Raw genomic sequence first — 12,301 nt, 5'->3', positions numbered from 1 at the left:
GGGTGTGCACTCTTCTCACTCTTGATCTCCATCTTTCCCAATATTTCCAAACATATTCATCTGGGAAACATGTAAAGATCTTATTTTGGGCTTGTTTCATTGTTTTCAAATATCTGCCCTTGAAATTCAACTTCCACCACTGTCTCTCATATCCAAAGCTATGTGCTTGCAGAGGATTTCTGCTGAGAAATTTCACAGAAAGCTCTTATAGTGCAGGTGAATGATGCCAGCAAGTCTTGAGTGAATAGGTTAGGGAACAGGACTCAGCCAAATGACAGACATGACAAGGGAAAAGGGTATGCTCAATAATAGGACATGTCAGAGTTCATCTGCCAGGCCCTGGAATATTTAAGATCCCATTGAAAGTACATCCATGTGTAGATTGGCAAGCATTTCCATCCACAAATTCTGAGCAGTGAAGCCTTCAGAGAGAATATTGTGGCATACCAGGCCAAGAACATTCGTCCTATTTAAATCTTACCCTACAAGGTCCTCTGTGCCACTGAGGTCTCCATAGAAACGCCCAGCATTGTGACTCAGGTCTCCTACTGCACACTTGTATCCTAGAGCCTAAAGTCCAGCTCACAATGGTGCTCCGCCAATCCCAGCCCAGTGTGGTTGTCTGGCAACCACAAGCTTGTGGATTTCTGTGAACTGTTTCAGCCCAAATCTGCAGCTTTCCACCTCATACAACCACAGCAATTCCAATCATGCAGTATTTGATTAGCCTCTCTATGTTGCCTCAGAATTTTTTTTACAGTTGTAGTGATCAACAAAATTTGACATATTTTGAGAAGTGGAGGGAAGTAATTGGAAAACCTTTTGGTATGTCTGAGGTCTATGGGTTCCAAACTTGACTACACCAGTCTTTTAAATTTTCACACCTAGAGCCTAAAATACACCTCACAGTGATGTTCAGCCAATCTCAGCCCAGCGTGGTTGCCTGACAACCACAAGCCTGTGTATTTCTGTGAACAGTTTCTGCCCAACTCTGCAGCTCTCCACCTCATACAACCACAGCCATTCCAATCATGCAGTATTTGATTCACCTCTCTAAGTTGCCCCCGAATTTTCTTTGAGTTGTGGTGATCAACCAAATTTGACATATTTTGAAAAGTGGAGGGAAGTTATTCGCTCTGTCTTTAGCTCTGTTTGTGGTACATGGGGTCCAAACTTGACTACCGCAGTCTATTCAATTTTCAAACTTAGAAAGCCAAATGTTTCAGGGGAGGAAGAAAATGCCACAAAGATTTGGATTCTGCTGAGTTTCTGGTGGCTTGGGAAGCAAACCTGCAAACCATACATGCAATCTCTGCTGGATTACTGCCACCATGGTAGTATCAGTTAGCACTAAAAGCCAGCAACCAGAAGATGAGTCCCAAAATGAAAGTGAATCCTTGCAGTGCATGAATATTTCGAGTGCCTGCTTCAACTATGCAGCTTCTTCGGGGTTAACATGTCTGCAATCGCTATTTCTAGGATGTCTGCAGCAATTCCAGCATAACCCTGAACACTAAACATGAGGTACTAGCTCAATACCTAAACCAACGTAATACTAGATAGCTTATCACCAGCAGGTCTTCCCAGAATTCAAATGTAACATGGTGAAAGGGAAACACTTAGAAACGGGATGCAAATGCCACTTTCCCTAAAAATCCCAGGTATTTTCTCATGGCATGGAATATTTAGACTCCACAACTCGTGTAGTGAACCCAGGGACCTGGACCAAATGTGTCTAGTTTTCTGTTGTCCTCTTTTTGGAAACAGCAGCTTATGTAGTTGTTGAAAGAGGCCTTGAGATAAATTCGTAGCCCAAGATGGAGTGGAACTCCCAAGGATCCATCCTCCTCAGCCCCCAGATGGCTGGGATTATAGGCATGAGCGACCATGCCAAGCATGTGCACAGAGATTCTTACATAATTTGTGAAATCCCACTACTGGTCTATAGGTAGCTTCTGTGCTTCAGGCTTTAGGAATATGCCTCTCTTTGTTTTGGCTCCCCTTGTTCAGGAGTCCATTTCTATTGTGATAAGCTCCAAGGCCCCAGTCATGGTGGTGGCTGCACTTCCTCGGGTGTGTCCTTGGATGATGACAGCCCAGGTGAACAGGGTTCAAATATATTGGATCCTGTGCATTTGAAAAGGAAATGAGTAAAGATTCATGAGTTAATGTGGACATGCCAGGGAATTGAGGGGCCATGATAGAGACAAAACTTCAGGCCATGGGCTGAAGGCTGAGGCTTCTGTAACTCTAGCTTCTTGAATAGTGTTTACATGGGCCTGCTGAGCAATTGTGTGCTCTCAAACGTTATTTCATGGGTTTTGTTTTAATTTATTTTTTTTTCCTTTGGTTTTTTACATGGAAGGAACAGTACCATCGTTTGAAGAAGCTGGTGTGTCTTACCTAAGAGAAATTTGAAAAAAGGGACAATTCAGCAGCCAAGAATTTCTCAAATGCCCTTGGCGTTTTAAAAATGTGACATAAAGTTGAGCGTGTCATTTCCATGTCTCTTTACAAAAGATTTTACCTCCTACTTGATAGGAATTACTGTTTCTTTGAAATGTCATCCTGCACTGAAATAAATCTAATCTCTCCTTTCCTCATTCTGCTTGAAAACACATCCTTTGTTAGTTATATTTTCTTACGCAGCAACACTTGGCGATGACTACAACAAGAGTTTCCCATTGGTGGAATTTCCATGGAGATCCATGAAGTAATACTGCACAACATCAAGTGAAGTGCACTGTCACTTGACAATGGCAAGTCTGGGCAAACCTCTAGTAACTCAAAATCTTAGGAAGTCTGAAAGTGAGTGAATGAAAATGGGCCTCTCCACATTTGGACAGGGCCTCTCCTTAAGCACACATTTGTGGAAAAAGTAATTATGAGAGACGAATGAACTCCTAAAACGGAATGGAAATTTTCTTGTTTAGGCCTGGAACGCTATGGCCTGGAGCCCTGTGGTTCTAACTGGATGAGCAAAGTGTGAGCAGAGATCAAAATAAAACACACACCAGTTAGGGAACTTGATACTTAACCAGGTGTGCAGAGTAGTGGCAAACTGTACTTGTGTCAATTTGCTCAAATCCTGTCTTCACAAGAAAGTAAATTCCAGCACGACCAGTGGCTAGAGGAGGACACATTTCAAAGGAATTGTAAAAAGTGCATCACTGAATTTAGCCCAACACTGAATTTAGATGAAAAGTGGCAGAGTCTGTTAGTCTTTCACGTTTTAATAAGAAAAACTTATAACATGTAATAGCTGTTACATGAATACTTTCAGAGCTTTTGGAGAGGTCTAAATCACTATGAGTGAGGGCTTCCCTGACTCACAGTTAAAAAGAGTAAAACAAACAATTTGAAAAATAAATCAACCAATAAAATACAAACACTAAGTCCAAAGGGTTTCACTGGTTTTAAAACCACTTATGGAATGCACATCTATTGAACAGGCTTACTCTGCATTCTGCTTTACTCAGGCCCGGTACATGAGCAACTGTAAAAGCAAAATTCAAAATGTTATGTGATGTGACCATTTCATTGGTGAAACCATGACCCAATAGACATTTTCTCTTTTGAAACTCGGTATATTATCCATATATGTTCTCAAAGGGTAGGAATACACAGGATTTAGGCTGATTTTTTTTCAGTATTTTGTGTTCCACCAGATTTATTTGAAGATCTCCTGTCCTGCATCCACTGCCCAATGCAGAATGCCACACATAGGACAACCAACATGAGAACTTCAATTCTACAGCCTGATTAAATCATCATGAGAATATACTTTTCCTTTCATCATCAAAGATTTTTACATCAGATTAACCAGCTCTCTTTCTTTCCCATGATTTTCCCTGGTTTTTGTACCTTGAAATGGGTGTGCACTCTTCTCACTCTTGATCTCCATCTTTCCCAATATTTCCAAACATATTCATCTGGGAAACATTTAAAGATCTTATTTGGGGCTTGTTTCATTGTTTTCAAATATCTGCCGTTGAAATTCAACTTCCACCACTGTCTCTCATATCCAAAGCTATGTGCTTGCAGAGGATTTCTGCTGAGAAATTTCACAGAAGCTCTTATACTGCAGGTGAATGATGCCAGCAAGTCTTGACTGAATAGCTTAGGGAACAGGACTCAGCCAAATGACAGACATGACAAGGGAAAAGGGTATGCTCAATGATAGGTCATGTCAGAGATCATCTGCCAGGCCCCGGAATATTTCATATCCCAATGAAAGTGCATCCATGTGTAGATTGGCAAGAATTTCCATCCACAAATTCTGAGCAGTGAAGCCTTCAGAGAGAATATTGTGGCATACCAGGCCAAGAATATTCATCCTATTTAAATCTTGCCCTACAAGGTCCTCTGTGCCACTGAGGTCTCCATGGAAACTCCCAGCATTGTGACTCAGGTCTCCTACTGCACACTTGTATCCTAGAGCCTAAAGTCCAGCTCACAATGGTGCTCCGCCAATCACAGCCCAGTGTGGTTGTCTGGCAACCACAAGCTTGTGGATTTCTGTGAACTGTTTCAGCCCAACTCTGCAGCTTTCCACCTCATACAACCACAGCAATTCCAATCATGCAGTATTTGATTAGCCTCTCTATGTTGCCTCAAAATTTTTTTTACAGTTGTAGTGATCAAGAAAATTTGACATATTTTGAGAAGTGGAGGGAAGTAATTGGAAAACCTTTTGGTATGTCTGAGGTCTATGGGTTCCAAACTTGACTACACCAGCCTTTTAAATTTTCACACCTAGAGCCTAAAATCCACCTCACAGTGATGTTCAGCCAATCTCAGCCCAGTGTGGTTGCCTGACAACCACAAGCCTGTGGATTTCTGTGAACAGTTTCAGCCCAACTCTGCAGCTCTCCACCTCATACAACCACAGCCATTCCAATCATGCAGTATTTGATTCACCTCTCTAAGTTGCCCCCGAATTTTCTTTGAGTTGTGGTGATCTACCAAATTTGACATATTTTGACAAGTGGAGGGAAGTAATTCGCTCTGTCTTTAGCTCTGTTTGTGGTACATGGTGTCCAAACTTGACTACCCCAGTCTATTCAATTTTCAAACTTAGAAAGCCAAATGTTTCAGGGGAGGAAGAAAATGCCACAAAGATTTGGATTCTGCTGAATTTCTGGTGGCTTGGGATGCAAACCTGCAAACCATACATGCAATCTCTGATGGATTACTGCCACCATGGTAGTATCAGTTAGCACTAAAAGCCAGCAACCAGAAGATGAGTCCCAAAATTAAAGTGAATCCTTGCAGTGCATGAATATTTCGAGTTCCTGCTTCAACCATGCAGCTTCTTTGGGGTTAACATGTCTGCAATCGCTATTTCAAGGAGGTCTGCAGCCATTCCAGCATAACCCTGAACACTAAATATGAGGTACTAGCTCAATACCTAAACCAACATAATACTAGATAGCTTATCATCAGCAGGTCTTCCCAGAATTCAAATGTAACATGGTGAAAGGGAAACCCTTAGAAACGGGATGCAAGGTTCCCGAGGCACCTCGGCCCGTACCCAGCCGCACCTGGCCGTCGGTGTGTGGAGGAGGAGCTGCGCGTATCCGGAGCCGCCTGCAGAGGCCCCGTCCTTTGACTGGAGGAGGAGGGGTCCCGGGTTCCTGGGGCACCTCGGCCCGTACCCAGCCGCGCCTGGCCGTCGGTGTGCGGAGGAGGAGCTGCGCGGATCCGGAGAGCCTGCAGAGGCCCCTTCCTTTGTCTGGAGGAGGAGGGGTCCCGGGTTCCTGGGGCACCTCGGCCCATACCCAGCCGTGCCTGGCCGTCGGTGTGCGGAGGAGGAGCTGCGCGGATGCGGAGCCGCCTGCAGAGGCCCCTTCCTTTGTCTGGAGGAGGAGGGGTCCCGGGTTCCTGGGGCACCTCGGCCCGTACCCAGCCGTGCCTGGCCTTCGGTGTGCGGAGGAGGAGCCGCGCGGATCCGGAGAGCCTGCAGAGGCCCCGTCCTTTGTCTGGAGGAGGAGGGGTCCCGGGTTCCTTGGGCACCTCGGCCCGTACCCAGCCGCGCCTGGCCGTCGGTGTGCGGAGGAGGAGCTGCGCGGATCTGGAGCCGCCTGCAGAGGCCCCGTCCTTTGTCTGGAGGAGGAGGGGTCCCGGGTTCCTGGGGCACCTCGGCCCGTACCCAGCCGCGCCTGGCCGTCGGTGTGCGGAGGAGGAGCTGCGCGGATCTGGAGCCGCCTGCAGAGGCCCCTTCCTTTGTCTGGAGGAGGAGGGGTCCCGGGTTCCTGGGGCACCTCGGCCCGTACCCAGCCGCGCCTGGCCGTCGGTGTGCGGAGGAGGAGCTGTGCGGATCCGGAGCCGCCTGCAGAGGCCCCTTCCTTTGTCTGGAGGAGGAGGGGTCCCGGGTTCCTGGGGCACCTCAGCCTGAGCCCAGCCACGCATAGCCATCTGCGTGCAGAGGAGGAGCGGGGTAGATCCGGAGTGCCCGCAGGAGGCCCTTCCTTTGTCTGGAGGTTTGTGGATATCTCTGCAAGCAGGGAGGGATCACAGGCTCCTGAGGCACTGTGGTCTGTGGTGAGTACCCTAACCCGGCTGCGATCCAAGAGCTGTGGATCTACCAAGGGGCAGGTGGGCGCACAGTGTCCCTGAGGCCCAGCTTGTCTGGAACCGCGGAGTTCTGAACAAGCAGAGAAGGGCCATTGGTTCTGCAGGCCCAATGGCCTGGGGTAGAGTGGTGCCAGAGTCTCAGTAGCTGCAAACATAGAAGGGGATTTTCAACAGATCCTGAGGAGGCTTTCAAATAACACTTGAAGCACAGAAATATAGGAAAATGACAAAACGAAAGACCAAATTACAACCTCAAACCTCCAGCCCATCTCAGGAAACCCTAGGAGAAGTGTATTTAGAAGAAAATATATCTCATCCTCCTCATATATTAGACACAATAGCTACTGAAGTTGACAAGCAACTCCAGGAAGCTTTAAAGAAATTCAAACTCGAAATAATTTCCCAGATAAAAGAAGAAATGATAAAAGAAATGAAAGAGATTCTAAATATATCTAAAGAAAACACAGATAAATATTGGAGGAATTAAACAAAAAGATAGAATCCCTAGACGAGCAATATAAGAAACAAACAGAATACATAATGCAGATGCACAGAGATATACAGGAAATAAAAAACTCCACTGAAAGTTGTAAAAACCGCCTTAATGAAAGTGAAGATAGAATTTCAGACCTTGAAGACAGGATTGCAGCAAGTGAACAGGAAAGGAAAGATCTTTTAAAAATAACAAGGAATCAGGAAACAACAATTCAACAACTGCAAGATGATGCAAAGAAGAATAACATAAGAATGATAGGGATTAATGAAAAAGAAGGAGACAACATAAAGGATATCAAGAGGATATTTAGAGAAGCAATAGCTGAAAACTTCCCAAGCATGAGATCAGAAACTGACATCAGGATCAGTGAAGCATATAGAACTCCAAATAGTCATAACCAAAATAAAACTACACCCAGACATATAATAATCACCATCCCAGAAATCCAACACAAGAATAGATTATTAAAAGCTGTCAGAGAGAAAAGACAGATCACTTATAAAGGAAAACCTATCAGAATCACAGCAGACTTCTCAGCACAAACAATAAAGTCAAGAAGAGCATGGAGTGAAGTATTCCAGATCCTAAAGCAAAATGATTTCCAACCTAGACTGATATATCCTGCAAAACTATCATTTAAAATAGATGGTGAAATACGATACTTCCATGACAAAGAACAGCTGAAGAACTTCATGAACACCAAACCAACCCTGCAAAAAATATTGAAAGACAGTTTAGATACACAAAGGAAAAAACCACTAAGCAAAGCAAATAATTAAACAGAACAGAAAGATAAAGATGCAACAGCAGAGAGATAAGAATCCTACAATTAAACAACATTTAACAGTAATAACCATTAATGTAAATGGTCTCAATGCACCAATCAAAAGAAACAGACTAGCAGAATGGATCAAGAAACAAAATCCAACCATATGCTGTTTACAGGAAACCCATCTAACCCAGAAGGATAATCACAGACTGAAAGTCAAAGGATGGAAAACAATTCTTCATGCAGCAGGAATCCAAAAAAAGCCAGGAGTAGCCATTCTGTTTGCAGACAACGTGAACTTTAAACCAACAATGACCATAAAGGACAAAGAAGGTCACTACATACTCGTAAGGGGAAAACTCCAAGAGGAAGAGATAACTATCTTAAATATATACGCACCAAACTCCAGAGCGCCAGTTATATAAAACAATTATTAACAGAAATGAAAACTCAAATTATCAGTAACACAATTGTAACGGGAGACCTTAATACGCCATTGACACCAAGGGACAGATCGACCAGACAGAAAATGAGTAAAGAAATAACAGAACTGAATCATACCTGTGAACAAATGGGTTTGATAGACATATACAGAATGTTCCACCCAACAACATCAGAATACACATTCTTCTCAGCAGTACATGGATCATTTTCTAAAATAGACCATATATTAGCTCATAGAACATATTTAAACAAGTGCAAAAGAGCTGAAATCATCCCTTGCATGTTATCGGATCACAGCGCTCTGAAATTAGAAATTAATGATAAAAGATACTGCAAAAATCCCACAAACACATGGAAACTGAATAACACACTCTTGAGTAATCAGTGGGTCACAGAAGAAATTAAAGAAGAAATCAAACAATACCTAAAAGAAAATGAAAATGCAGATACAACTTACCGGAATCTGTGGGATACAATGAAAGCCGGTCTGAGAGGAAAATTTATTGCACTGAGTTCCCACATCAGGAAAACAGAACGAATACAAATAAATAACTTGATGCTACACCTCAAACAGCTAGAAAAGGAAGAGCAAGTCAAGCCCAAAGCCAAAAGAAGAGAGGAAATTATAAAAATCAGAGCAGAAATCAATGCAATAGAGACTAAGAAAACAATCCAAAGGATCAACAAATCAAAGAGTTGGTTCTTTGAAAGAATAAATAAAATCGATAAGCCCCTAGCCAACCTTATTAAAAAAAGGGAAGAAAAAGCTCAAATTCATGCAATAAGAAATGAAAAAGGAGAAGTCACTACAGACCCAATAGAAATACAGAAGATCATCAACACCTATTTTGAAAACCTCTACTCTCAAAAGTTTGATAACACAGAAGAAATAGACAGTTTCTTAGAAGCATATGAAGTGCCAAAGCTAGATCAAGAGGATGTAAAACTGTTGAATAACCCAATCTCGGTTACTGAAATTGAAAATGTAATTAAGTCCTTACCCACCAAGAAGAGCCCAGGCCCAGATGGATTCACTGCAGAATTCTACAAGAAATACAAAGAAGACCTAATGCCGACACTCCTCAAACTATTCAATGAAATTGAAAGGGAAGCAATCCTGCCTAAGTCATTCCTGGAAGCAAATATCACTCTAGTACCAAAACCTGAGAAAGACCCAACTAAAAAAGAGAACTATAGACCGATCTCCCTAATGAACACAGATGCAAAAATCCTCAATAAAATATTGGCAAATAGGATCCAGCAAATCATCAAGAAGATTATACACCATGACCAAGTGGGATTCATCCCAGGAATGCAAGGATGGTTCAATATACGCAAATCAATAAATGTAATTCACCATATCAATAAAGCCAAAAATAAGAATCACATGATCATTTCTATAGATGCAGAAAAAGCCTTCGATAAGGTCCAACATTTATTCATGATAAAAACTCTACAGAAAATTGGAATAGATGGTCTTTACCTCAATATAATAAAGGCCATTTATGACAAACCAACAGCCAGCATCATACTAAATGGCCAAAAATTGAAAGCCTTTACTTTAAAATCAGGCACAAGACAAGGATGTCCTTTATCACCACTCCTATTTAATATAGTACTGGAAGTACTAGCCAGAGCAATTAGGCAAGAAAGAGAAATAAAAGGGGTAAAGATAGGAAAAGAAGAAGTTAAGTTGTCATTGTTTGCAGATGACATGATACTCTACATAGAAGACCCCCTAAGCTCCATTGAAAGACTCTTAGATACAATAAATAAATTCAGGAATGTGGCTGGATACAAAATCAATACTCAGAAATCAATAGCATTCCTATACACAAACAACAAAACCACAGAGAGGGAAATAAGGGAAACTGGACTATTCACATTAGCAAGCAAAAAAATGAAATATTTAGGAATTACTCTTACGAAAGAAGTGAAAGACTTATACAGTGAAAACTATATTACACTGAAAAAGGAAATTGAAGATGATCTCAGAAAATGGAAAGACATCCCTTGCTCATGGATAGGAAGAACAAACATTGTGAAGATGGCCATTCTCCCAAAACTCTTATACAGATTCAATGCAATCCCAATAGAAATACCATCAACATACCTTATAGATCTAGAGAAATCACTCCTAAATTTCATCTGGAACCAGAAGAGACCTAGAATCGCAAAAGCAATTCTAAGCAGCAAAGACAAAGCAGGAGGCATCACAATCCCTGACTTGAAATTATACTACAAAGCAACAGTAGTAAAATCAACATGGTATTGGAATCAAAACAGAGCTGAAGATCAATGGAATAGATTAGAAGATACAACCACAACTACAAACACACTCAACCACCTTATCTTCGATAAAGGAGCCAAGCAGGTTCACTGGAAGAACGACAGTCTCTTTAATAAATGGTGCTGGAAAAACTGGCTCTCCATTTGCCAAAAACTAAAGCTAGACCCATGTCTATCACCATGTACTAAATTAAAATCTAAATGGGTCAAAGATCTGAATATTAAAACAGAAACGCTAAATCTATTGGAAGACAAATTGGGTAGAAACCTTGGAGACATAGGAGTAGGTAGAGAATTCATGAATAGGACTCAAAGTGCACGGGAAATACTTCCCAGAATCAATAACTGGGACCACTTCTTATTAAAAAGTTTTTGCATGTCAAAAGAAATCTCCAGCATAGTGAAAAGAAAACCCACAAACTGGGAAAAGATTTTAGTGAACTCTCTCTCAGACAAGGGACTCTTGTCTAAAACATATAAAGAATTAAAAAAAACTCAGACCTTCAAAATTCAAAGATCCAATCCAAAAATGGGCATCTGAGATGAATACACAATTCTCAGATGAAGAAATGCAAATGGCAAATAAATACATGAAAAAATGCTCATCATCATTGGTAATTAGAGAAATGCAAATTAAAACCACACTGAGATACCATCTCACTCCTGAAAGAATGGCCAGGATCAAGAAAACCAACAACAACAAATGCTGGAGAGGCTGTGGGGAAAAAGGAACTCTCCTGCACTGTTGGTGGGAGTGTAGACTGGTACAGCCTTTGTGGAGATCTGTCTGGAGGTTTCTCAAAAAGTTGGGATTGGAAATCCCATTTATTCCAGCTATTCCACTTCTAGGCATATTCCCAGAAGAACTGAAAGCATCATACCACAGGGATATATGTGCACCTATGTTTATAGCAGCACAATTTGTAATCGCCAGATCTTGGAAACAACCCAAGTGTCCATCAACTGAGGAATGGATAAAAAAGTTGTGGTATTTCTATACAATGGAGTATTATTCAGCTATAAAGAAGGATCGCATTGAGATATTTATCAATAAATGGGCGCAGCTTGAGACCATACTCATAAGTGAAATAAATCAATCTCGCATGTATGAATACCGAATAGTTTCCCTAATGTAAGTAATGATTCAAATATATAAAAATATGTGGTAATCATGATTCCCCATTATGTGGCCTTGAAGCCTTATAAAATTTTCACTTATTAATTAGAAAGACTTTACTCTGGGCTTTTTGATATGGAAATATTTGAAGCTATAGTATATGAAGTTTTATCCAAATATTTTAAGGAAAAAGACAGACAGTATGGTAACTACTATTCTTTAAAAAAAAATTATTTAGCTATTTCTTATGTTTATTTTAATTAAGGGAAAAACTTAAAAAATTAGGATATATAGTAGTAACTCTTTTTGATCTCCTATTAACTTGTTTTGAAGTCCTGTAATACTCCCAAGATCTTGTTTTGACTGATTAGACTCTGTTCCATTCTGTGCGATAGTAGCAAGTTTGAAGGTATAGGCAACTAATTTGAAGGCAATAAGATTCACAAAGATGCCCATTCTGGTTTGACTATTGTCTCCTTTGGAAGTCCTGTAATGTTCACAATGCCTAAGTTTTATTGGTCTTGTTCTCCACTGTTTTGTCCTGCTTTATAATATCTAATGAGATGGACAATTCCTTTTAAGGAAACAAGAGACAATGTTGATAACCATT

This window comes from Cavia porcellus, unplaced genomic scaffold, assembly GCF_034190915.1.
Source record: "Cavia porcellus strain 051 isolate PalLab524CR breed Dunkin Hartley unplaced genomic scaffold, mCavPor4.1 scaffold_34, whole genome shotgun sequence".
NCBI classification, from domain to species: domain Eukaryota; kingdom Metazoa; phylum Chordata; class Mammalia; order Rodentia; family Caviidae; genus Cavia; species Cavia porcellus.
This window is presented reverse-complemented; position numbering follows the sequence as displayed.